General features: G+C 43.1%; 1 pseudogene; it reads right to left on the reverse strand.

The window, feature by feature from the left end:
- Positions 1-218: 218 nt before the first annotated feature.
- Positions 219-18,665, reverse strand: LOC121546619 (annotated as a pseudogene).
- Between the last annotated feature and the right edge of the window lie 6,840 nt (positions 18,666-25,505).

A 25,505-nucleotide genomic window follows, 5' to 3' on the forward strand; every position in this document is an offset into this window, starting at 1 on the left:
TTATACTATGATTTTGAACACTCAAAGCAACTGGGAAACGTCCATGGCAGGCATTGTTGTCACTTTAGTTTGCTACAGTACATCACTTCTGAGTGATAGGAAGCACAAGCAAGACCACCAATCAGCCTACACCACTGTGCATACACCTGTTGGTACTATGACAACTAGCATAGCCATGTTAGCAAATTACTGCTGTCTGAACACACACATCCGATTTGGTCACTTGTAACTTTGCTGTTTGGACAGTCAGTATTCCAAAATGGATTTGAAAAATAAACTGATTTGAGCATTAAGGGCTGCAGTGTGAACAAGACTATCTATCCGCTGTGTCTGCATTGTTATCAGATGACCTGGACCCTCCCTGTATGCAAATTATTTGAGAGCTATTGTTTCAAAATAATAATGTTTTACGTTAAAACAAATATTGACACATTGAGTCAATAGTGCCACCTGTCAATGATTTTAGAGGGACAATTTCAATGGTTTGATATTCCAGATCTGTTTACACTCTCCAGATACAATGTGTCCCTGACTACCTCCAGAGGTGGCCAGGAAGATCTGATCACAATCAGTTCTTTTAATCGTCTACACCTGTCTAAAAATGTGGGCAAGATCAGGACACGTTAGCACCAGATATAAACGGGGCTAAAACACGACATCCAGTTTAGTATTGATTTACGAGGAAGTTCTTGGCCCCTCAGTCAAAGTAGTCCTCTATGTTGGGGTTGAGTAGTAACCCCCGTACGGTGTTAGCTACACACACGCTCAGTCAAAGTAGTCCTCTATGTCTATGTTGGGGTTGAGTAGCTCTTCTCTCCGTAGGGTGTTAGGTCCATCTGGTTGAGGATGAGGTTCTCAAAGGTCTCCTCCAGATCAGTCTCTCCAATAAGGACTGCTCCCAACACCCTCCCTCCGCTCAGCACCACCTTGATGTACTCATGGCCCTTGGTACAGCGCACCAACAACTCCTGGTTCAGACCCAGACCCTGGCCGTTAAACTTCCCCAGCAGAACCACCTGGAGGAAAAACAGCACAGCAAGTGGTCACACATTATTTAGCATTTCAAGTCAAGTGATGATTTATTATTACAACGTGACAGGAAATTCATCTAGTTGCAGGGAACACACCATTAAAGCAGATTCAACACATAAACAACTGATGTAGAAAGGCATTGCAACTTTGCCTTCACACACCTTGTAGTTGAAGAACTTTGTAATGTGAGAGAAGAGTTCAAAGCAGAAGTCCAGCTCTATGGTTTCAGACAGGACATCAGCAGCCATACATCGCCCTGCGTACCAGCCCATCTGACGAGCCTGCGTCCACAAACGCATCTACAGAGAGATGTATACAGGATATCATGTCATATATCGCAACTGAATTGATGACAGGATAGTTCACCACAAAATCCAAAGGCCTCATACCCAAAGGAATAGTCAGGCGCAGCATAACGTGATTAAAAGAGATTCAGTGTGGTCTGTTTACCTGCTGGCAGAGGTGGCTTGGCTCCCAGCCTGCTGTACATACGTCTCCAGCAGCGTAAATGTCTGGTTCTGATGTCATCATGTGGTCGTCCACTCTCTACCCAGTCCTCAGCCAACGCAAACTGAACAGAATATGTATGGACAAATATTGGTAAATATTGCTTCTGAGTAGAAGTGGCCTGAGTTGTCATGAAACAATGGATGACATGAAACATCTAGCATCTGTTTTACTTATTTTCCTTACGTGGTTTCCATGGAGAAAAGGTTCAGTGTTTGGCACGACTCCTGTGGCACTGACGATGAAGTCACAGCCAAACGTCTTCCCATTGGTCAGCTGAGCGTACACTGGCCAAGAGCCTATAGTAGGGGGAAACAGTACAGTGATGAAAAGATAAATGAACTACACTGAACAAAAATATAAACGCAACATGTAAAGTCCCCTGTAGCTCAGTTGGTAGAGCAATGCGCTTGCAACACCAGGGTTGTGGGTTCGTTTCCCACGGGGGGCCAGTATGAAAAATGTATGCACTCACTAACTGTGAGTCGCTCTGGATAAGAGTGTCTACTAAAATGTCAAATGTAATGTTTTCTTGAGCTGAAATAAAAGATCCCGGAAATATTCCATATGCACAAAAAGCGTATTTTTCTCAAATTTTGTGCAGAAATTTGTTTACATCCCTGTTAGTGAGCATTTCTCCTTTGCCAAGATAATCCATCCACCTAACAGGTGTGGCATATCAAGAAGCTGATTAAACAGCATGATCATTACACAGGTGCATCTTGTGCTGGGGCCAAAACGCCACTCTAAAATGTGCAATTTTGTCACACAACACAATGCCACAGATGTCTCAAGTTTTGAAGAAGTGTGCAATTGGCATGCTGACTGCAAACATGTCCACCAGAGCTGTTGCCAGAGAATTGAATGTTAATTTCTCTAACATAAGCCGCCTCCAACGTCATTTTAGAGAATTTGTCAGTACGTCCAACCGGCCTCACAACCGCAGACTACGTGTATGGCATCGTGTGGGCGAGCGGTTTGCTGATGTCAACGTTGTGAACAGAGTGCCCCAGAGTGCCCCAAGCTATGGACAACGAACAAAATTGCATTTTATCGATGGCAATTTGAATGCACAGAGATACTGTGACGGGATCCTGAAGCCCATTGTCAAGCCATTCATCTGCCGCCATCACCTCATGTTTCAGCATGATAATGCACGTCCCCATGTCGCAAGGATCTGTACACAATTCCTGGAAGTTGAAAATGTCCCTGTTCTTCCATGGCCTGCATACTCACCAGACATGTCACCCATTCAGCATTTTTGGGATTCTCTGGATCGACGTGTACGACAGCGTGTTTCCGCCAATATCCAACAACTGCGCACAGCCATTGAAGAGGAGTGGGACACAACATTCCACAGGCCACAATCAATAGCCTGATCAACTCTATGTGAAGGACATGTGTCACGATGCATGAGTCAAATGGTGGTTTTCTGATCCACACCCCTACCTTTTTTAAAAAAGGTATCTGTGACCAACAGATGCATATCTGTAATCATATGTGAAATCAATAGATTAGGGCCTAATTTATTTATTTCAATTGACTGATTTTCTTATATGAAAATCAGTAAAATCGTTGAAATTGTTGCGTTTATATTTTTGTTCAGTATAATTCATTATTTGATTAATGGAAATGAACACATTTTCAGCACATCATATTCAGTCACTTATTTCCATCTCTTTCACACTGGTATATGTTCCATTGTCATAGAGTCATAGGTTCCTCCCACCAGTGTCTGCTGTCTGTAAGGCAAGTGGTGACAGCAGGAAGTCCTGGTGAGTGTAGATCTGTTTCACCTCAGACTGGTACTCCACTGACACCCTGTGAGACACCTGGCCACAGCAAGAGTTAAAACAACTTGGGCTACTTTGAATTACTATTACTATGAACTCCAGGCTGACCTTTCTTTCCCCGTTCCAGACAAATTCCCATCTCTGGATGGACACATTTCAACCAACGTGTTATATCTGTTTATAACAGATTCATAAACCATCTATAAACTAATACAATTGTTTTACTAAAACAATATAATATTAAAGTTGTGTTCTATAATTGTGAACACACAGAGGCACACTGACCTCCTCTGCTCCTCTCAGACTGATGCCTTCATGCCAGTCTGGTCCCAGGGCACTGCCTGGCTCCTCCAACCCTCTACTCTGGCCTTGTCTGTCGCTACCTCCACCTACAGCAAGGCCCTGCGTAGCTGCAGGCCCCTCTATTGTGTAGCGAGCCCTCTTACAGGTAGCAGCTCTCTCTGGTTTGTCTGTGTCCAGGGAGGGGATGAGGAACTGGGCAGCTCCCGCGTCGAAGAAGGTGTTTCTTATGGCCTTGTCTTTCACTGCCCAGATCACCTCACAACCTTCCACCTCATACCTGAACACAATATACAGTACATTTAACTATAATATATGAGATTTTAGAACAAGACCAATTCAGACAAAAGAATGGCAGAATGTCGATATACTCACACTAGTTCCAAGGCAATCCCTCCGTTTCCAACGACTACAATTCGCTTGGCTTTGGATAACCGCTTCTGAAACTCCTGCCAGCACAAAAGACATCATGAGTACTAGATTAACTGAAGTGAATGGGTGCTAAAGAAACAAATCTGTACTGGGAAGCCATTGTAAAGTACCTGGGCACTGTCTGTGTCTCGTATCCCCAGCACATTGGGTAAGGAGTTTGGGTCTGCCCCCGCTACAGATACACAGCTTCTCATAGTGGATCTCCAGACCATCCACAGTCAGCAAAGTCTGAGAGAAGCAGGAAGGAAGATCACGTTATGCTTGCATTTTCATAGCACATACTGTACTGTATGCATGCTCTGTATGAAATGGGTGACATAGTAATTCACGAAAAGACATCCACAAGGTGGTAGTGTTGGATAGGGATTTATGCTTGGGACCTAACGGTACACTGCATTACAAAAGTATGTGGACACCAGTTCAAATTAGTGGATTCGGCTATTTCAGCCACACCCGTTGCTGACAGGTGTATAAAATCGAGCACACAGCCATGCAATCTCCATAGACAAACATTGGCAGTAGAATGGCTTTACTGAAGAGCTCAGTGACTTTCAACGTGGCCACCTATCCAACAAGTCAGTTCGTCAAATTTCTGCCCTGCTAGAGCTGCCCCGGTCAATTGTAAGTGCTGGAATTGTGAAGTGGAAACGTCTAGGAGCAACAACGGCTCAGCCGCGAAGTGGTAGGCCACACAAGCTCACAGAACGTGACCGCCGAGTGCTGAAGCGCCTAAAAATCGTCTGTCCTCGGTTGCAACACTCAGTTCCAAACTGCCTCTGGAAGCAACGTCAGCACAAGAACTGTTTGTCGGGAGCTTCATGGAATGGGTTTCCATGGCCGAGCAGCCGCACACAAGCCTAAGATCACCATGTGCAATGCCAAGCATCGGCTGGAGTGGTGTAAAGCTCGCCGCCATTGGACTCTGGAGCAGTGGAAACGCTTCACCATCTGGCAGTCCGATGGACAAATCTGGGTTTGGCGGACCCCAGGAGAATGCTACCTGCCTGAATGCATAGTGCCAACTGTAAAGTTTGGTGGAGGAGGAATAATGGTCTGGGGCTGTGTTTCATGGTTCAGGCTAGGCCCCTTAGTTCCAGTGAAGGGAAATCTTAACGCTACAGCATACAGTGACATTCTAGACGATTCTGTGCTTCCAACTTTGTGGCAACAGTTTGGGGAAGGCCTTTTCCTGTTTCAGCATGACAATGCCCCCATGCTCAAAGCGAGGTCTATACAGAAATGGTTTGTCGAGAACAGTGTGGAAGAACTTGACTGGCCTGCACAGAGCCCTGACCTCAACCCCATCGAACACCTTTGGGATGAATTGGAACGCCGACTGTGAGCCAGGCCTAATCGCCCGACCTCACTAATGCTCGTGGCTAAATGTTCCAACATCTAGTGGAAAGCCTTCCCAGAAGAGTGGAGGCTGTTATAGCAGCAAAGGGGGGACCAACTTCACATTAATGCCCATGATTTTGGAATGAGATGTTCGACGAGCAGGTGTCCACATACTTTTGGTCATGTAGTGTACATTAATACGTTTTAAAGGTTATATTAATATAGATATCTATAATATAACTGTATACATTATTATAAATATACCATATATTAGCCTAATCTAATGCATTTCAGCCTGTGTGTGTTTACTATTTAAACTCACGTGTTGTTGTGCATGAAGGGCCTTCACTGCAGACTGGATGACTCTCAGGTTGGGGTACTTTTCCTCTAGAACACTGGAGGGCCTCTCCTCCACATCAAACTCCTCCAGCGTTTTAGATACCTGGCCAGGGAGGGGAGTGTATGGGTTACCGTTAGGGCATAAGGAATTACTGGATGAACTATGGACAGATCTATTGTAGACATAGCTATAGTATTAACTCATAAACAAATGTTATTTTGAACAGATTAGTAGTCTATAATAGAATACAGTCTAGTAGAATATAACTTTTATCTTTGACACAATTCAATAATCATGATAGCTAGTCTTTCTGTGTATGATCACCTGTTTGAAGTTGCAGACTGCTTTAATCAGGGGTGCTGCTGTCAGGAGAGCAACATCAGCTGATGGGAACTGGGAGGCCAGCTGTTAAAGACAATCACACAACAGTTTAACATGTCAAGTTGACAATGTTACAGGCAGTTTGACAAAGTGCACAGTGGTCTCACCTGCTCAGCACACGTTACACCTGCAATGCCACCACCGACGACCACAAACTTGAATGTCTTTTCTTTTGTGGTCCTCTGTAGCGCAATTGGTAGAGCATGGCGCTTGTAACGCCAGGGTAGTGGGTTCGATCCCCGGGACCACCCATACGTAAAAATGTATGCACACATGACTGTAAGTCGCTTTGGATAAAAGCGTCTGCTAAATGGCATATTATATTATTATTTTCTGTATTTGCTGCCATCACTGTTCAGCTAAGCTAGCAAGTTAGCATGCCTGCATTGACAGAAGTTGGAGTTCTCGCGCAATGTCCTTAACCCATAATACCCAATTTCATTGTATCAGTTTCTACTGGACTGCACTGTATACAGCCAAATTGTTTCATGTAAAATAATCTAGCAATACAGTGTTTAAATGCATTTCATTCACTAGTTTGTTGCTCTGAATTTTCAACGTAATGCACTTCCTTGTTTGTAACCAAACTATGGCAAGCTGCTAGGTCAAAAGTACATTTCATTATGCAGAGAGAAACCTGTAAATACTGGATCGTAAAGGACAGGGAATAAGGATTTACTCCTTTGCAAATTGAAAAAAACTCTCTACTAGCAAAGCATGCATGTTTTACTCCAGAATATTTTCAGAATATTCAAACTATATGTTTATTATTTTCAAAATTGGGACAGTTCAATCAATGGCTGTCTCTCCTCTAGCAAAACAGTGATGCCACCAGCATGCATCACTAGTTATATAAATAGAGAGTGGAGGCATCCAGACAGAAATAAAAACCTTCAGAATGAGAAAAACTACTTTGGAAAAAGAAAACATTGCAGAAACAGTGATAAGGAATGCCCTAGTTTCCCCCCATCAATATAGGGAGAGTGGCTGGGCAATCTGTCATGCATACAAACCAACATTACCACCACCCTGACAGTTTCAATTTCAGCCCCTCCGATTGAATTCCTTCTCAACCTAAACTCTTGGGCCACAATGACCTTTGTAGGGGGCTATCCTTTATTTGGGGATCAGGGTGTGGGTGAGCATATTTGGAAACATGATCTCATGTTTTAACATGTGATACCACGAACCTACACATGTGACAACATTTTAGCACATGTGAAAACCCAGGTGTCAAATGTCAATGAGAATATTTTATTTTAAAAGGCATAATTGACATACATTTTATTTAAACAGTCATGGTCCCCTGCAGGTTTTGTCTTCTTCCCGGTTTGTTACAGGGACGTCCCCAAGAAAATGTTTAGAACGTTCTTAGAACACTGTGTCATGGTCCCCTGGAGGTTTTTGTCTAGTTGCGGTCAGTGCTTTACTTGGACTGAAATAGGTGCCGGTACTCATTTTGGGTGCCGATACTGTTTACATTTAGGTGCAGGAGTTCCATAATATTTTTGAGCTAATATTCTATAAGAGGTGCAGGAGCTCAAGCAGTAGAACATTTGAGGAGCCGGTACTCAGCTCAGTTGAGCTCCTGCCCAAGTCAAGCACTGGTTGCAGTGAAAATACAGTAGATCTACAACAAGTTACTGTATTTCTTACAGTTAAATTAAGGTGTTAATGTTAAAGAACAGTATGCTGTTGTATGCTGATTACTTGGGCCTCAACCTCACTTGGGATTTGAACTCACAACCTTTTGGTTGCTAGCTACCTGAAGTTCCTGCTGCATCACCAAGTCTGTGGACATAATGGAGATTGGCTATAAATATACAGTTTATTAGGTACACCACCCCATTCACGAAAATGGTTTGCTTCTACAGACAGTAAGTCACGTGGCAGTGGCTTGCTATATAAAGCAGGCAGACAGGCACTTTAGAATGGGTAAAACAAGTGACCTAAGTGACTTTGAGCGTGGTATGATCGTCAGTGCCAGGTGCGCCGGTTCTAGTATCTCAGGGCATTTCACGCAAGACATTGTCTAGGGTTTACCGAGAATGGTGCGACAAACAAAAAACATCCAGTCAGTGGCAGTCCTGTGGGCGGAAACAGCTCGTTGATGAAAGGTCATGGGAGAATGGCAAGAATCGTACAAGCTAACAGGTGGGCCACAAACAGGCAAATAACAGCGCAGTACAACTAGTCGGTTCTTGTCATGGATGGGCTATTGCAGCAGACAACCACACTCCTATCAGCTAAAAACAAGAAAAAACGTATCCAGTGGACACGCAATCACTGGACAATTGAGGAGTGGCAGAGTAAGGATTTGGCATAAGCAGCATGAGCCCCATCCTGCCTGGTGTCAACGGTACAGGCTGGTGGCGTTGGTGTAATGGTGTGGGGAATGTTTTCCTGCTACACGTTAGGTCCCTTGATACCAATTAAGCAACGTTTCCATGCACCGAAGAATTCAGGCTGTTCTGGAGGCAAAGGGGGGTCCGACCCGATACTAGATGGATGTACCTAATAAACTGGCCACTTAGTGTATTGCCAAGAATATATTTGCCTAAAGTATATACAACAACATGAAAGTGTTATTTCTATAAAATGACAGTATGCTACTGTATTCTGAAAAACTTGCATAACTTTGTAAGCTATACCACAATAAACATAAAGTTCAAATGCCGAGACTCCGAGATCATTGATTGAACGCTTTTAAGTGACAGGTTGGCGAGAAATCTGTAGCCTATCTCTGCTGCGCTGTATCAGAACAATGGACAGCGCCCTACTGTTTTACCATAATAATGCAAACTAAATGCTGAAAGTAGTAGCCTAATTATTCATGCATGCAAACAAAAATACTGAATTTTGGCTTAGAATACTGACATAACTGCAAATGCGAATGAATGAATGCGAACAGAACAAAACAGCGGTACCAAGTAGGCTTAGTAAACAAAATATCAGATCGATAAAAACATGACACAATCTATATTTAGGCTAGTTACATTAACAGTAAACAAACACAGTAAACAAAGAAATCATGCTACTCATGAGTACAGCAACACGTTGTGATATGGCACAATACAGTGACACATTATTTTTGCTTTGGCTCTTTGCTCCAGCACTTTGGATTTGAAATTGTACAATGACTATGAGTTCAAAGTGCAGACTGTCAGCTTTAATGTGAGAGCATTTTCATCCATATCGGGTGAACCGTTTAGAAATTACAACACTTTTTGTAGGCTACATAGTCTCCCCATTTTAGGGGACCAAAAGTATTGGGACAAATTCACTTATATATGTATTGAAGTAGTCAAAAGTTTAGTATTTGGTCCCATATTCCTAGCACTCAATGATTACATCAAGCGTGTGACTCTACAAATGTATTGGATGCATTTGCTGTTTGTTTTGTTTGTGTTTCAGATTATTTTGTTCCCAATAGAAATTAATGGTAAATAATGTATTGTGTCATTGTGGAGTAACTTTTATTGTAAATAAGAATTGAATATGTTGCTAAACACTTCTACATTAATGTGGTGCTACCATGATTACGGATAGTCCTGAATGAATCGTGAATATTGATGAATGAGAAAGTTACAGACGCACAAATATCATACTCCCAAGACATGCTAACCTCTCACCAATAATAGGGGAGGTTAGCATTTTTGGGGCGTATGATATTTGTTAGTTGCTTTTGACTGGAATAATTTGTTTGGGGGATCGAGAAGACAGGTTTCTGTGCACCATGGTGGCTGTAAACTTAAAGCCGGGGTCTGTTACCGCTTTCAGCAGCCCTGTAGCCTCGATTCTTACATCTGTGTTGTATGAACGCGTACAGTGGCTTGCGAAAGTATTCACCCCTCTTGGCATTTTTCCTATTTTGTTGCCTTACAACCTGGAATTAACGCACCACAGGAACCACAGCGATCCAATCACTATAGAGACGACCATGGAACTCTCCAGCAGGGTTCTCTTAGATGGAACCTCTCGCTGTGGTTCCTGTGTGCAGCTCCAACCAAACTCATCAAATCTGTTTTACCCTGCTTATAGAGCCCCATGGCTGGGTGTTTTTCAAGCTCCACACCCTCAGCTGACTCCTGGTCTCTCTGGAGCTTCCTCTTGATCAGCAGGATGACAAGGCCCAGTAGCACGTAGGCACATGCATCCAGAGCCAGCACCACACCTAAGAGTGAAAGAGAGAGGCTGATCTGTCATTTGGGCTGATCTGTGACCCGCTAGCCAGCCTGGTCTCATAGACTAGACGTAACATAGTAAATGTAAATCCGGGGACTGGGACACTACGATTTGGTATTATATGTTATGTTTGTTATGGTTAGATACAGTGGCTTGCGAAAGTATTCACCCCCCTTGGCATTTTTCCTATTTTGTTGCCTTACAACCTGGAATTAAAATAGATTTTTGGGGGGTTTGTATCATTTGATTTACACAACATGCCTACCACTTTGAAGATGCAACTTTTTTTTATTGTGAAACAAACAAGAAATAAGACAAAAAAAGCTGCAAGTCTCTTGGGGTATGTCTCTATAAGCTTGGCACATCTAGACACTGGGATTTTAGCCCATTCTTCAAGTCAAAACTGCTCCAGCCCCTTCAAGTTGGATGGATTCTGCTGGTGTACAGCAATCTTTAAGTCATATCACATATTCTCAATTGGATTGAGGTCTGGGCTTTGACTAGACCATTCCAAGACATTTAAATGTTTCCCCTTAAACCACTCAAGTGTTGCTTTAACAGTTTGCTTAGGGTCATTGTCCTCCAGTGAACCTCCGTCCCAGTTTCAAATTTCTGGAAGACTGAAACAGGTTTCCCTCAAGAATTTCCCTGTATTTCAATTCTTCAATTCGGACCAGTTTCCCAGTCCCTGCCAATGAAAAACATCCCCACAGCATGATGCTGCCACCACCATGCTTCACTGTGGGGATGGTGTTCTCGGGGTGATGAGAGGTGTTGGGTTTGCACCAGACATAGCATTTTCCTTGATGGCCAAAAAGCTAAATTTTAGTCTCATCTGACCAGAGTACCTTCTTCCATATGTTTGGGGAGTCTCCCACATGCCTTTTGGCGAACACCAAACATGCTTGCTTATTTTTTTCTTGAAGCAATGGCTTTTTTATGGCCACTCTTCCGTAAAGCCCAGCTCTGTGGAGTGTACGGTTTAAAGTGGTCCTATGGACAGATACTCCAATCTCTGCTGTGGAGCTTTGCAGCTCCTTCAGGGTTATCTTTGGTCTCTTTGTTGCCTCTCTGATTAATGCCCTCCTTGCCTGGTCCGTGAGTTTTGGTGGGCGGCCCTCTCTTGGCAGGGTTTGTTGTGGTGCCATATTCTTTCCATTTTTTAATAATGGATTTAATGGTGCTCCGTGGGATGTTCAAAGTTTCAGATATTTTTTTATAACCCAACCCTGATCTGTACTTCTCCACAACTTTGTCCCTGACCTGTTTGGAGAGGTCCTTGGTCTTCATGGTGCCGCTTGCTTGGTGGTGCCCCTTGCTTAGTGGTGTTGCAGACTCTATACCTTTCAGAACAAGTGTATATATACTGAGATCATGTGACAGATCATGTGACACTTAGATTGCACACAGGTGGACTTTATTTAACTAATTATGTGACTTCTGAAGGTAATTGGTTGCACCAGATCTTATTTAGGGGCTTCATCGCAAAGGGGGTGAATACATATGCATGCACCACTTTTCCGTTATTAATTTTTTAGAATTTTTTGAAACAAGTTATTTTTTTCATTTCACTTCTCCAATTTGGACTATTTTGTGTATGTCCATTACATGAAATTCAAATAAAAATCCATTTAAATTACAGGTTGTAATGCAACAAAATAGGAAAAACGCCAAGGGGGATAAAAACTTTTGCAAGGCATTCGATGTCAGAGAGGAACTTCACAATGCTGTCACAACTTTTAACAACCACTGACACAGTAACCAGGTGTCCCCTTCTCCTTTGGCTTTGTTTGGATACTTTGGCGAAGCCAATTTCTGATATCCATAGTGGCAGTGGCAGATTACCTGGTTCGAGCTAGCTAAATAGGCCGCTAAGACTAATAACACCAATGCTTTAAACAGCTAGCTAAGACGCTAACTAAACTCTGTAGTGGTGGGGTGTGAGGCAGAGCTGAGTGAAGCAGCTTCAACGATAAACTTGACCCCACCCTTATAAATCAAAATCAAATATTACAGGTGGAGGCGTATCACGTTATTCACTTAAGATGAGAAGCTTTTTTTCTAGCTTTTTATGGAAACCCAAAGGAGTCATACCACCCCAGTTGCTTTCCATAGCCCACCTACACACACTGCAGCGTGCTATATCCATTGTGCTGACACAGCGCAGCAGAGATACAGATTTTGCACCAACCTGTCACTCAATTATTTGAAATTTTTTGCTATTTTTATATAGGGACATAAAACAATTTTTATATAGGGACATCAAATCTAATGGAGTCAGCCAGGACCTATGGCAAGATGACGCCGACGAACATGCTAGCCTCGCCTTGAACTTTGCAGATTTCTACTTTTTCTAGTGTTTTTTCTAGTGTTTTTCTCAAATTTTCTTACTCTGTATTGTGTATTACTTATTGGAATATGAATTGATGAGTACTCACTGTGGCGGAACAATGGTCTAGTCTCTTCGATGAGGCGCCGGGTAGCCTGGGAGTCCTACCAGAGAGAAGGAAAGGAAGACGCTGAGAGAGGCAGACGTAGAGGGGTCTTAGTGAGTTTGAGACGCCGGGCAACCCATCCTCCATTACCGAGCATACTACTTGCCAATGTTCAATCATTAGTGAATGAACTTGGAGAACTCAGAGCGAGGTACTCCTTACAGAGGGAGATCAGATTCTGCAACATACTCTTTTTTTCTGAGACTTGGCTTTCCTCCGACATGCAAACGGAATATATACAACCAGCGGGTTTTACAGTTCATCGAGCGGATAGGAAGCGGACTCTCTCTGGCAAGAACAAAGGCGGTGGTGTCGGCATCATGACCAATAACTAGTGGTGCGATGGGGGAAACGTACAGGAACTTCGAGCTTGTGCTCTCTCGACTTCGAATACTTGATCATCAAATGCTGCTCTTTTTACCTTCCGACAGAGTTCTCAGGCATTATCGCCACGGCTGTGTACATCCCACCCGAAGTCGACACCAGAAATGCTCTCAAAGATCTTCATTGGACCCTAAACAAACTGGAGACCTCGTACCCGGAGGCAGAGTTCAGAGTTCATTGTCGCGGGGGACTTTAACAAAAGTAATTTGACGTCCTTGCTCCCGAATTACTATCAACACATTGACTGTCCAACTCATGGAAATTCCATTGCTACACACCTTTTCGACAAGGATCTCTCCCGTCCTCCTTTCGGCAAATCTGACTACGACTCCATTTTGCTCCTCCTACAAACAAAGACTCAAGAGGGAAGTTGCGGTGGTCAGATCTGTACAACGCTGGTCTGACCAATCAGAATCCATGCTCCAAGATTGTTTTGATCACGTGGACTGGAATATTTTCTAGGGCGACTCTGGGGATAACATCAATAAATATGCCAACTCATTCACCGGATTCATCAAAAAATGCATTGATGATGTGTTTCAAAACTTACCCAAATCAAAAACCGTGGATTGATGTCAGCCTTGTCGGGGAAACTGAAGGAGAGAGATGCTGCTTATAAACACGGCAAGGTTACCAGGGACAATTGTATGGTTAAACAGTGCAAATATGACCTACGCAGATCGATCAAGATGGCGAAACAGTATATAGCAGGGACAAAGTATGTAGCAGGGGCTTCTATCAATCCTGGATTACAAAAAGAAAGCCAGTCACGGCGCAGACACCAACCCCGCCCTACCGGACGAGCTAAACACCTTTTTCTCACGCTTCGAGTATAACGACTCTGAGCTGCCGAGGAGAGCCCTTGACGACAACGAGGGCTACGTGCCTACGGTCTCCACGGAGGACGTACTGTATGTAGTCATTCAAGCGTGTCAACCCTCGCAAAGCTGCCGGGCCAGACGGCATCCATAGCCATGCCCTCAGAGCATGTGCAGACCAGCTAGCTGTTGTGTTTTCTGAAATTCTCACTACAAAGCTCACGGCCCTGGGACTGAACTCCTCCCCATGCAACTGGATCCTGGACTTCCTGACGGGCAGTCCCCAGGTGGTGAAGGTAGGCAACATTACCTCCTCCACACTGATCCTCAACAATGGGGCCCCGCAAGGGTGCGTCCTCAGTACCCTCCTGCACTCCCTGTATACCCACGACTGCTGGGAACCAGGCTGGGCAGGAGGCTCAGGAGGCTGAAGAAATTTGGCCTGTCCCCGAGGGCCCTCACAGTGTTCTACAGGAGCACCATCAAGAGCATACTGTCGGGCTGCATCACAGCCTGGTAGGGCAACTCCACCGCCGCTGACCGCAAGGCTCTACAGGAGGTGGTACACTCAGCTGAATGCACCATTGGGTGCACACTGCCTGCCCTCCAGGACACCTACAACACCAGATGTAGCAGGAAGGCCAAGAAGATCATCAAGGACCTCAGCCACCCGAGACACAGCCTGTTCTCCCCACTTCCATTACTCAGATGCGGGCAGTATAGGAGCATCATGGCAAAAACTGTCAGACTGGCCAATAGTTTCTACCCCCAGATCATCAGGTTGCTGAATATCCACCACTAGGCAGCTACCTGCTCCCCCTGTCCCCCGTCCTGCCCCCCAATAGCTTTCACCCCCAGACCATCAGGCCGCTGAATGGTAGTGATGTTACGTTTGATACTGGAGCTCCGAGGCATGCGTCGAAATCGCTAAGCAGTTTACTTCGAAGCAGTGTGCCGATGGTTGTATCACTTTATCAGAAACACGTGATCAATGACGTCCGAAGCTTCGTTTTGTTGAACAACCACCTGAAGACAAAAAGGCTACCCTGCGCTCGCATTACGGTGTGTGCGATGTCATCTATAATAATATGCTATTCTAAATTATTTTGACCAGCAGGTGCCACTCGTGTACAACGTGTTGATCAAAGCCTTGAGTAATGAACCTATTTTCGACACAATTGGCTGGAAATGCTCAATGCTTCAGGAAGCTTTGTTTCCACATCACTACTGAATCGCCACCATTAGGCAGCTACCTGCTCCCCCTGTTCCACTCCTGCCCCCCAGACTTCCTACCCAGAAACCTCACATGGTACAGTTTGGTACCTTGTAGGTACAATGGGATAATTTTCTACCCAATATTTTGAATATAAGGTACGATCATCACTGCGCTTTGGTAGGTGGGGGCAATGTACAGGTGGGGCTCAGTAGTATATTTGGGGCGTGGTCAAATATATGTGTATTTGTGCCAACTGTCAGTGGAAGTGTTGTAGCAATTTAAGTGTTTGATGGTTATGCCAATACAAGTTGAGCACCTCCTTTTTTCGCTGTCTGGTCTGCAAATGTTTTATAAGGATGTGTCACTGATGCGCTGTACTTTAAAGATGTTCCAGTAATTTAATGGCAACTTGTTGCCAGAAGTTAGTGTGAATTAGTAATTTCTTAACTGGAAACCATTTGTCAGTAAGTTATTGTACAATTCTAAATCAGTTACTGGCAAATCGTTTCCAGTAACTTACAGGCAACTTACTGCCACTAGCAATACATGCCAGTAACCTACTGTGCTTTCACTGACTCTTCTGTTGACAACATGCAACATTACTTGTGCCAGAAAAAGGTTTATTACTCTGAGGTTTTAACACAATGGACATTAGTGACATCTGCTGGTCAGCAATGAAAAGCAGTTGAAGTTCATAAAGAGATTTATTCCACAATATATCAAATCTCCAAGACGCAGTGGTTAATCGTGGGTCTTAGTAGCCTACTATCTGTTACAGGTTCGCACCTTCTGTGATGTGTCCCTTTTTTGCTGTGAATCCCAATCCCTTTTTTGTTGCTGTAAAAAACTGTGAATCTATGGCATTATTTAGGATAGAAGCTTATACTTTACTAAATAAAACAAATAGTTTGAACAACAATGTGCAGAAAGTGTGGTGTCACAACTATTTTTCTAAATAATATGCCTTCACCAAGATTCGACACCTTTCCCTGTCGTCTGGTTCTGGTCCCGAAGACCCTGATTCTACTTGCTGAGCTACCATTCAGGTGACTCTGCATAAAAAATCCCTAACTATATATTGTAAGTACAGTGTCAAGTAGAGGTCAGTGTTTGAAACCAACTTGGAATCGAAGCACCGTAACCGCGGCAAAATCAATTGGATCTCCCATTTTTCAACACACGGTTTGAAAAACCACGTGATTAAACGAAGCTTTGGACATCTTTGATCACGTGATAATGATACTTGTGAAACGGGCATCGGTACATTGTGGCGACTCAGTAGTGCTTTGAAAATTACATCGGAGCATTGGAATTCCGGGAATCAATCATCCCATTACTAGTACACTGTAAAACCGGATAAGTTCTGGCTACTCAAACATTTTAAGGAAACCGATTAAGTTAAGAAACTTAAATAGCTGAAGTGAGCAGTACTACCTTCAAGTGAGTAATACAAATGCAGTTTTTTTTGTAAGGCATACTTACATTTAACACCCCCACTAAGCCACGCCTCCAACAATTTCCCAGTGTGCCTTTTCGATTGAATTGTAGAGTTACCACCCATGACTGTGTTTGCTAGTGACAGAGACATTGTAGAATTCATTCATTTTCAGTCCTGTGGCCTTCACCAAGTGAGTTCCTAGGTGAAAGTTATCATAATAATTGAACCATTACATATGTCATAAGGCCTTATACAATGGCCTGAAACTCATAGTTTACAGGCCACATCAGCCCTGCAAGTACGGTTGCAAAATTCCACAAATCTTGGGACCAGGATTTCTGGAAAACATTGGAAATTTACCAGAATTTTGTAAACTGTAAATCACATTATGCTGGCTTACATAGCGTTAGGCTAGCCAACAGTTGACATTTGTATTCACCTGCAACCTGCTTTCATTATGACTGCCAGGGTTAAGAACAGTGGGAGGTAACTACCATTTCAGTAACCAGTGCAGAAATTCAATGATTGGATTAGTTTAGAAAACTATTATTTAGCTTTGTGTAGCATAACATTGACTCAATCAATCACTCAATGTACATGCAAAAACACAGATATGAAAAACAATTCCAAAAAAATCAACCCGCAGTAGAGCATGCTGGGAAAGAAAGTCCATTTGTTATCACATCTTTAAAATAAATAGTTGGTGTGACTTCTCATTTAGTTTTGAGTCAGTACCACATACAAATTGTAAGTAATAATGACTTTTCATTGACTTTGAGTACAACTTACTAGAAGTATTTTAGTTAAAAATGCCTAGTGTAGCAGCGGCAGCCTATCAGAAGATTGCAGGTGTGGCTTATTAAAGGGGCATTCAGCTAGCTCTTTTTGATCTCCCATGAGAGGGAATGTCGTTCCAGTTAATCTGCTCTGTTGGTCGGTGCTATTGCCATACCAAGCAGTGATAAAACCAGTCAAGATGCTCGCAATGGTACAGCTGTAAAACTTTTTGACAATTTGAGGGCCCGTGCCAAACCTTTTCAACCTCCTGAGGGGCAAGAGGCACTGTCACGCCTTCTTCACGACTGCGTGCGTATGTGTGGACCATTTTAAGTTCTTTTTTGGACACAGAGGAACTTGAAGCTCTCGACCTGCTCCACTGCAGCCCCGTCAATGTGGATGGGGGCGTGCTCGCCCTCCTGTTTCCTGTAGTCCACAAACAGCTCCTTGGTCTTACTGACGTTGAGGGAGAGGTTGTTGTTCCGGCCCCACGATGCCAGGTCACTGACCTCCTCCCTGTAGGCTGTCTCATCGTCGCCGGTGATCAGGCCTACCACCGTCGTGTCGTCAGCAAACTTTATGATATTGTTGGAGTCATGCGTGACCACACAGTCGTGGGTGAACAGGGAGTCCAGGAGGGGACTAAGCACACACTCCTGTGGGGCCCCCGTGTTGAGGGTCAGCGGGGCGGAGGTAATCTTGCCTACCCTCACCACCTAGGGTCGGCCCGTCAGGAAGTCCAGGATCCAGTTGCAGAGGGAGGTGTTCAGGGTTCTAAGCTTGGTGAGGAGCTTGGAGGGGACAATGGTGTTGAATGCTGAGCTGTAGTCAATGAACAGCATTCTCACATAGGTATTCCTCTTATCGTCTATGGATCTGTTGGGGCGGTATGCAAATTGGAGTGGGTCTAGGGTGTCTGGGATGATGGTGCTGATGTGTGCCATAACCAGCCTCTCAAAGCACTTCATGATTACATATGTGAGGGCTACAGGGAGGTAGCCATTGTGGCATGAAGCCTTAGAGTTCTTGGGAACAGGAATGATGGTGGTCATCTTAAAACATGTGGGGATTACAGACTGTGACAAGGAGAGGTTGAAAATTACAGAGAATATACCTGCCAGCTGTTCTGCACATTTTCTGAGAACGCGCCCTGGTTAAAGACTCACGTCGGCCTCTGAGAGTGAGATCTCCCAATCTTCTGGGTCGGTGGCGGCCCTCACATCTGGCATGATGTTGTTATTATCAAAGCGTGCATAAAATGCTTTGAGTTCGTCTGGTGGAGAGGCATCGTTGGGCAGATCACGGCTGGGTCTTCCTTTGTAAATCAGTAATGGACTGTAGCCCTTGCCATATGCGGCGGGCAGTGGAGCCTGTGTAATATGGTTCCACCTTATTCCTATATTGTGCTTTTGCTCATTTGATGACTCTGTGGAGGTCATAGCGGAACTTCTTGTACTTGTTCCTGTCTTCAGCCATAGCCTCTGGGTTGTCTGCGATAGCCCTGTGTGCGGTAGCCCTATCCTTTAGTTTAGCACCAACCTCAGTGGTAATCCAGGGCTTTTGATTGGGGAAGCAGCAAACCTTAACTGTGGGGACAACGTCGCCGATGCATTTCCTAATGAAGCCGGTGATGGACGTGGTTAGCTTGTTGTCTGTCGATGTTATCGGCGGAGTGCCGAAACATATTCCAATCAGCGCTAGCAAAGCAGTTCTGTAGCATAATCTCTCATTCTGGAAACCATTTCTTAATGGAGGTAGTCATGGGTAATTCCTGTTTGAGCTTCTGCTTGTAAATAGGAAGCAGGAGTACGTGAGTCATGATCTGATTTGCCAAATGACGGACGTGGGAGGGCCTTGTATGCTTACCTGTGGGTAGAATAACAGTGGTCTAGGACTTTATCACCCCTAGTGGTGAGGGAGACGTGTTGATGGAAGTTGGGCATTACGTGTCTTAATGACGTGGAATTAAAATTGCAGGCAACCAGAAAAGCAGCCTCTGGATGTAAGTTTTCCTGCTTGGTTATAGCCTCGTACAGTTTGTTAAGTGCCAGCGTGTTACTTTTCTTGTCCTGAGCTGGAATGTATAGAACAGTCACAGCTGAAAACTCACTTCGGGAGGTAAAAGGGTCAGCATTTGACCATCAGGTATTACAAGATGGGTGAACAATGGGTCAACACTTCCACCACACTCGAGTCAGCACACCAGTTGTTGTTGATGAAGAGGCAAACTTCTCCCCCCTTGATTTCCCCGACAGCATTGTCCTGTCGGCATGGTGAATGGAGAATCCATCAAGTTGGATAGCCATGGGGGGTTTCTTGTCCGAGAGCCATGTTTCAGAAAAGCAGAGAATATTGCAGTTTCGAGAGTCCTGTTGGTAGCAAATCCGCAATCGGAGGTCATCCATCTTATTATCAACTGACTGGCCAGTAGAATGGAGGGAAGAGGTGGCCTGTTCTCCCTTTGCCTTAATCTCACCAGGATCCCTCCCTCTCTTGCCTCTGTAACGTTGGTGTTTCCTCTTGGGTTGCCTGAAAATTGGGTCGGAATTACAGAAAGAGACCAGGGCAGATGAGTCGAAGTTGAAGCCGGAATTGAGAAAACTGCTGATCTGATGTTCAAAAGTTATTGTCGGTTGTAAGAAATTATAGAGGATACATTTCGAGAAAATTAAGTAAAAGTAAACGACAAAAGAGTCACATAATATACAGTACCAGTCAAAAGTTTGGACACAGCTACTCATTCAAGAGTTTTCCTTTACTTTTACTATTTTTTACATTGTAGAATAATAGTGAAGACCTCAAAACTATGAAATAACACATATGGAATCATGTAGTAACCAAAAAAGTGTTAAACAAATCAAAATATATTTTATATTTGAGATTCTTCAAATAGCCACCCTTTGCCTTGATGACAGCTTTGCACACTCTTGGCGTTCTCTCAACCAGCTTCACCTGGAATGCTTTTCCCACATATGCTGAGCACTTGTTGGCTGCTTTTCCTTCACTCTGCCATCCGACTCATCCCAAACCATCTCAATTGGGTTGAGGTCGGGGGATTGTAGAGGCCAGGTCATCTGATGCAGCACTCCATCACTCTCCTTCTTGGTAAAATAGCCCTTACACAGCCTGGAGGTGTGTTGGGTTATTATCCTGTTGAAAAACAAATGATAGTCCCACTAAGCCCAAACCAGATGGGATGGCTTATCGCTGCAGAATGCTGTGGTAGCCATGCTGGTTAAGTGTGCCTTGAATTCTAAATAAATCACAGAAAGTGTCACCAGCAAAGCACCCCACACCATAACACCTCCTCCTCCATGCTTTACGGTGGGAACTACACCTTGACATTTTCCGTATTGACTGACCTTCATGTCTTAAAGTAATGATGGACTGTCATTTCTCTTTGCTTATTTGAGCTGTTCTTGCCATAATATGGACTTGGTCTTTTACCAAATAGGGCTGTCTTCTGTATACCCTCCCTACCTTGTCACAACACAACTGATTGGCTCAAACACATTAAGACGGAAATAAATTCCACAAATTAACTTTTAAGAAGGCACACCTGTTAATTGAAATGCATTCCAGGTGACTACCTCATGAAGCAGGTTGAGAGAATGCCAAGAGTGTGCAAAGCTGTCATCAAGGCTAAGGGTGGCTATTTTTTGGTGTTAATACATGATTCCATATGTGTTTTTTCATAGTTTTGATGTCTTCACTATTATTCTATAATGTAGAAAATAGTAAAAATAAAGAAAAACCCTTGAATGAGTAGGTGTGTCCAAACTTTCAACTGGTAGGGTATATAAAATATTTGAATTCACAACCTCCTAATTTGAGCTGCACTGATCTTTCTGCTGTTCCACAAAGTCTGTAACATTCCCCTACACATTCCTTACCTGTAAAACATCTCTGCACTTAGCAAAAGAGTGCCATCTGCACTGCTATTTTAGTTATCAGTTAATCTGACTCCTCTCATCATTGATTTAATTTACTTATTTCAGCAATTTAAGGGTTTTCTGTTTAGTTGTCTAATGTTGGTGCGGCATATTATTCTGTTTCAATGTTACTCCTGAATCACTATGATAAATATAATAGTTTTTCTTGAGTGTATTTTTACCAATGCTGCAGGAATACAGGTGAAATCAGTCATTGACACAGATGTGGTGGCACAGCAGAAAGATCAGAATGCTTTGAACCAAGAGGTTGTGAGGACATGTTGAAAAATAATTACTGTATATATAAACATGCACAATATAGTAAAGTGTAAGTTGAAAACACTGTATGTTAAAAGCACTGTGTATGTATCATAATGACACATTTTAGTTTTTACATGTGAAGTGTTCCAAAAACACGTTTTTCACATGTGAAATGTCACGTGAAGTGTTCCAAAAACACGTTTTCACATGATTTCACATGTGAAATTTGAAATGTGAAATCATGTGTGTGAAATCATTCATGTACAGTAGGCTATAGGTGGAAAATCCTTAGAATGGAACTTTTACTCTCCTGCTGTTTAAACGTTTTTCTTGGCCCTGGAAACAGTCACAGAGTTCAGACAGAAAGAAAGACCTCACCAGATTTCATCACCAATCAGGGCGTCATACTCTTATGAGTGTGCCAATGTGTCAATTAGTGATACTAATCAGAGTTAAACAGACTTCCATTTTTACATCCAGACTAGAGTAGAATTCAATGAATGTGCCGAGCATGTTAATTACCCTCTGACAAGGGACCGTAACCTCTGACCCTTCTGATATGGAGTTATGTAGACGCTTACGTCAGTGTGAGAGCTATATAACAGTGTGTGAGATATAATAACCAACCAGATATCCATGACTGCTGCTATATGTTCTATTAAGGGCTAATCAACTCTGTCAGAGGCTGTGGTGTTGTTTGATATGCTGGGATTATTAAAAGAGAAGCGATCTGACATTAGAGGGTAAAACACATTTCCGTTAGCTGTCTGGTATAATTACGCTGTGGGAGTATAACACAGGTGAAGTGCTCACATTAGAATGAATGGGCCGCTCCGCTCTGCTCCATTCAAACTATTTTTAGAACAAAGTTCTGCAGTATTAGTAAAGATATGATCAATACACTTGGATGATATAGTTCCTGTACTGTTTGTAAACGCTCTGGTAGGATGATAACAGCTCTATCCAGCTATTTGAGTAATAGGCTACACTATCAACAGTATTGATGGAATTAGCTCAAACACTCCATAGAGATAAAGCTAATATCAACCTACCAGAGTGTTTACAAAAAGTACAGGAACTACATCAGTGTCTTGATCATATCTTTACTAATGCTGCAGAACTTTGCTCTCAAGCTGTATCCACACCCATTGGATGTAGTGACCATAATATAGTGTCTATATCCAGAAAAGCCAAGGTTCCAAAGGCTGAGCCTAAAATATTGTATAAGAGATCATAAAAAAGGTTTTGTAATGATTCCTATGTTGAAGATGTAAAGAAGATTTGGTAGCCTGATGTTTGTAATGAGGAGCATCCAGATGCTGCACTTGATGCATTTATGAAATTGTTACTTCCAGTTATCAATAAGCATGCACCTATTAGGAAACTGACTGTTAAAACTGTGAAGGCCCCATGGATTGATAAGGAATTGAAAAACTGTATGGTTGAGAGAAATGAAGCAAGGGGAGTGAGTGGCAAATACGTCTGGCTGCACATCTGATTGGAAAACATATTGCAAATTGAGAAATTATGTGACTAAACAGAAAATTGTATTATGAAACTAAGATAAATTATAAAAAGTATGATGGAAAAAAGCTTTGGAGTACTTTAAATGAAATTATGGGTAGAAAGACTAATTCAACTTAATCTTTCATTGAATCAGATGGCTCATTCATCACAAAACCTTTTGATATTGCCATTTCTTAAATGACTATTTCATTGGTAAAGTGGACAAACTTAGGCATGAAATGTCATCAACAAACTGTGACCATCATATTCATGCATAAAATACCAAATAATTGAAGAAAAGCATTGTAATTTTGAATTTTGTAAAGTTAGTGTGGGAGAGGTGGAAACATAATTGCTGTCCACAGTAATGAGAAACCACCTGGTAATGACAACCTAGATGGAAAGCTACTGAGGACGGTAGTGGACTGTATTGCCATTCCTATTTGCCACATCTTTAATCTGAGCCTGGAGAAAAGTTTGTCCACAGACCTTTAGGGAAGCTAAAGTAATTCCGGTACCCAAAAATGTGTAAAGCTCTCTTTGCTGACTTTAACAGCCGACCAATCAACTTGCTGCCAGTTCTTAGCAAACTTATGGAAAATATTGTGTTTGACCAGATACAATGCTATCTCTGTGGACAATTTAACAACTGACTTTCAGCATGCTTATAGGAAAGGACACTCAACATGTACTGCACTGACACAAATGACTGATGTTTGGTTGATGTCCTGTGTGAATTTAAGTATGCTCCCTCTAATTCTCTCTCTCTTCCTCTCTCTCTCCCCTTCCGGAGGACTTGAGCCCTAGGATCATGCCTCAGGACTACCTGGCCTGATGACTCCTGGCTGTCCCCAGTCCACCTGGTCGTGCTGCTGCTCCAGTTTCCACTCTTCTGCCTGCGGCTATGGAACCCTGGCCTGTTCACCGGACATGCTACCTTGTCCCGGACCTGCTGTTTTCGTCTCTCTCTCTCTCTCTCTCTCTCTCTCTCTCTCTCTACCGCATCTGCTGTCTCGACCTCTGACTGCTCGGCTATGAAAAGCCAACTGACATTTACTCCTGAGGGACTGACCTGTTGCACCCTCTACAACCACTGTGATTATTATTTGACCCTGCTGGTCATCAATGAACGTTTGAACATCTTGAAGAACAATCTGGCCTTAATGGCCATGTACTCTTATAATCTCCACCCGGCACATTTGATTGATTGATTGATATCGATATCATATTATTGACCATCATTTCTTTTGACATCATCTGCCATTTCATGGCTAGAGAGCTATCTACCTAATAGAACATAGAGGGTTTTCTTTAATGGAAGCTTCTCTATCGTAAAACATGTAAAGTGTGGTATTCCACAAGGGAGCTGTCTTGGCCCTTTACTGTTCTCAATTTTTTACAAATGATGTACCATTAGCGTTAAACAAAGCCTGTGTGTCTATGTACGCAGATGATTCAACACTATTCAGCACCCACAGCTAGTGAAAACCCTAAATAAATAGTTGCAGTCAGTTTTAGAATGGGTGGCTAGGAATCAACTTGACGTGAACATACATTATTTAAAACCAAAAACATTGTATTTGGCACAAATCACTCTCTAGGTACTGGACCTCAGCTGAATCTGTTTATGAATAATGTGGCTGTAGAGCAAGGAGAAGAGAATAAACTTCTTGATGTTACCTTCGATTGTAAACTGTCATGGTCAAGGCATATTGATTATATTGTTGTAAAGATGGGGAGAGGTTAGTCTGTGATGAAGAGATGCTCTGCTTTTTCAACATCGCATGCAACCAAACAAGTCCTGTAAGCTCTGATTTTGTCACATCTTGACTATTGCCCAGTTGTATGTGCAGGTGTGGCAATAAAGGACCTAGAAAAGCTGCTGCTGGCCCAGAACATAGTCCAATGCCAATAACATGCATGTCAGTCTCTCCTGGTTCAGAGTGGAGGAGAGATTGACTGCATCACTCAATGTTGGTCTTTGTAAGAAGTATTGACGTGCTGAAAGTACTGAATTGTCTGTTCACCCAGTTAACGCACAGCTCAAAAACCAATACATACCCCATAAGACATGCAGTCAATGGCCTCTTCACAGTCCCCAAGTCCAGAACAGAGGCTGGGAGATGCACAGTACTGTATTGAGCAATGGAATTCCCTTTTTCACCGCAGGTAACTCAGGCAAGCAATAAAATCAGTAAAAAAAAACAGATAAAACAACACCTCAAGAAACAACGAGGACTGTGAAGAGACACACACACACACACACACACACACACACACACACACACACACTCTACACACACTCACATACACGCACGCACGCACACACATACACACACACACACACACACACACACACACACACACACA

Source organism: Coregonus clupeaformis, unplaced genomic scaffold, assembly GCF_020615455.1.
Source record: "Coregonus clupeaformis isolate EN_2021a unplaced genomic scaffold, ASM2061545v1 scaf0013, whole genome shotgun sequence".
In the NCBI taxonomy this organism is placed as follows: domain Eukaryota; kingdom Metazoa; phylum Chordata; class Actinopteri; order Salmoniformes; family Salmonidae; genus Coregonus; species Coregonus clupeaformis.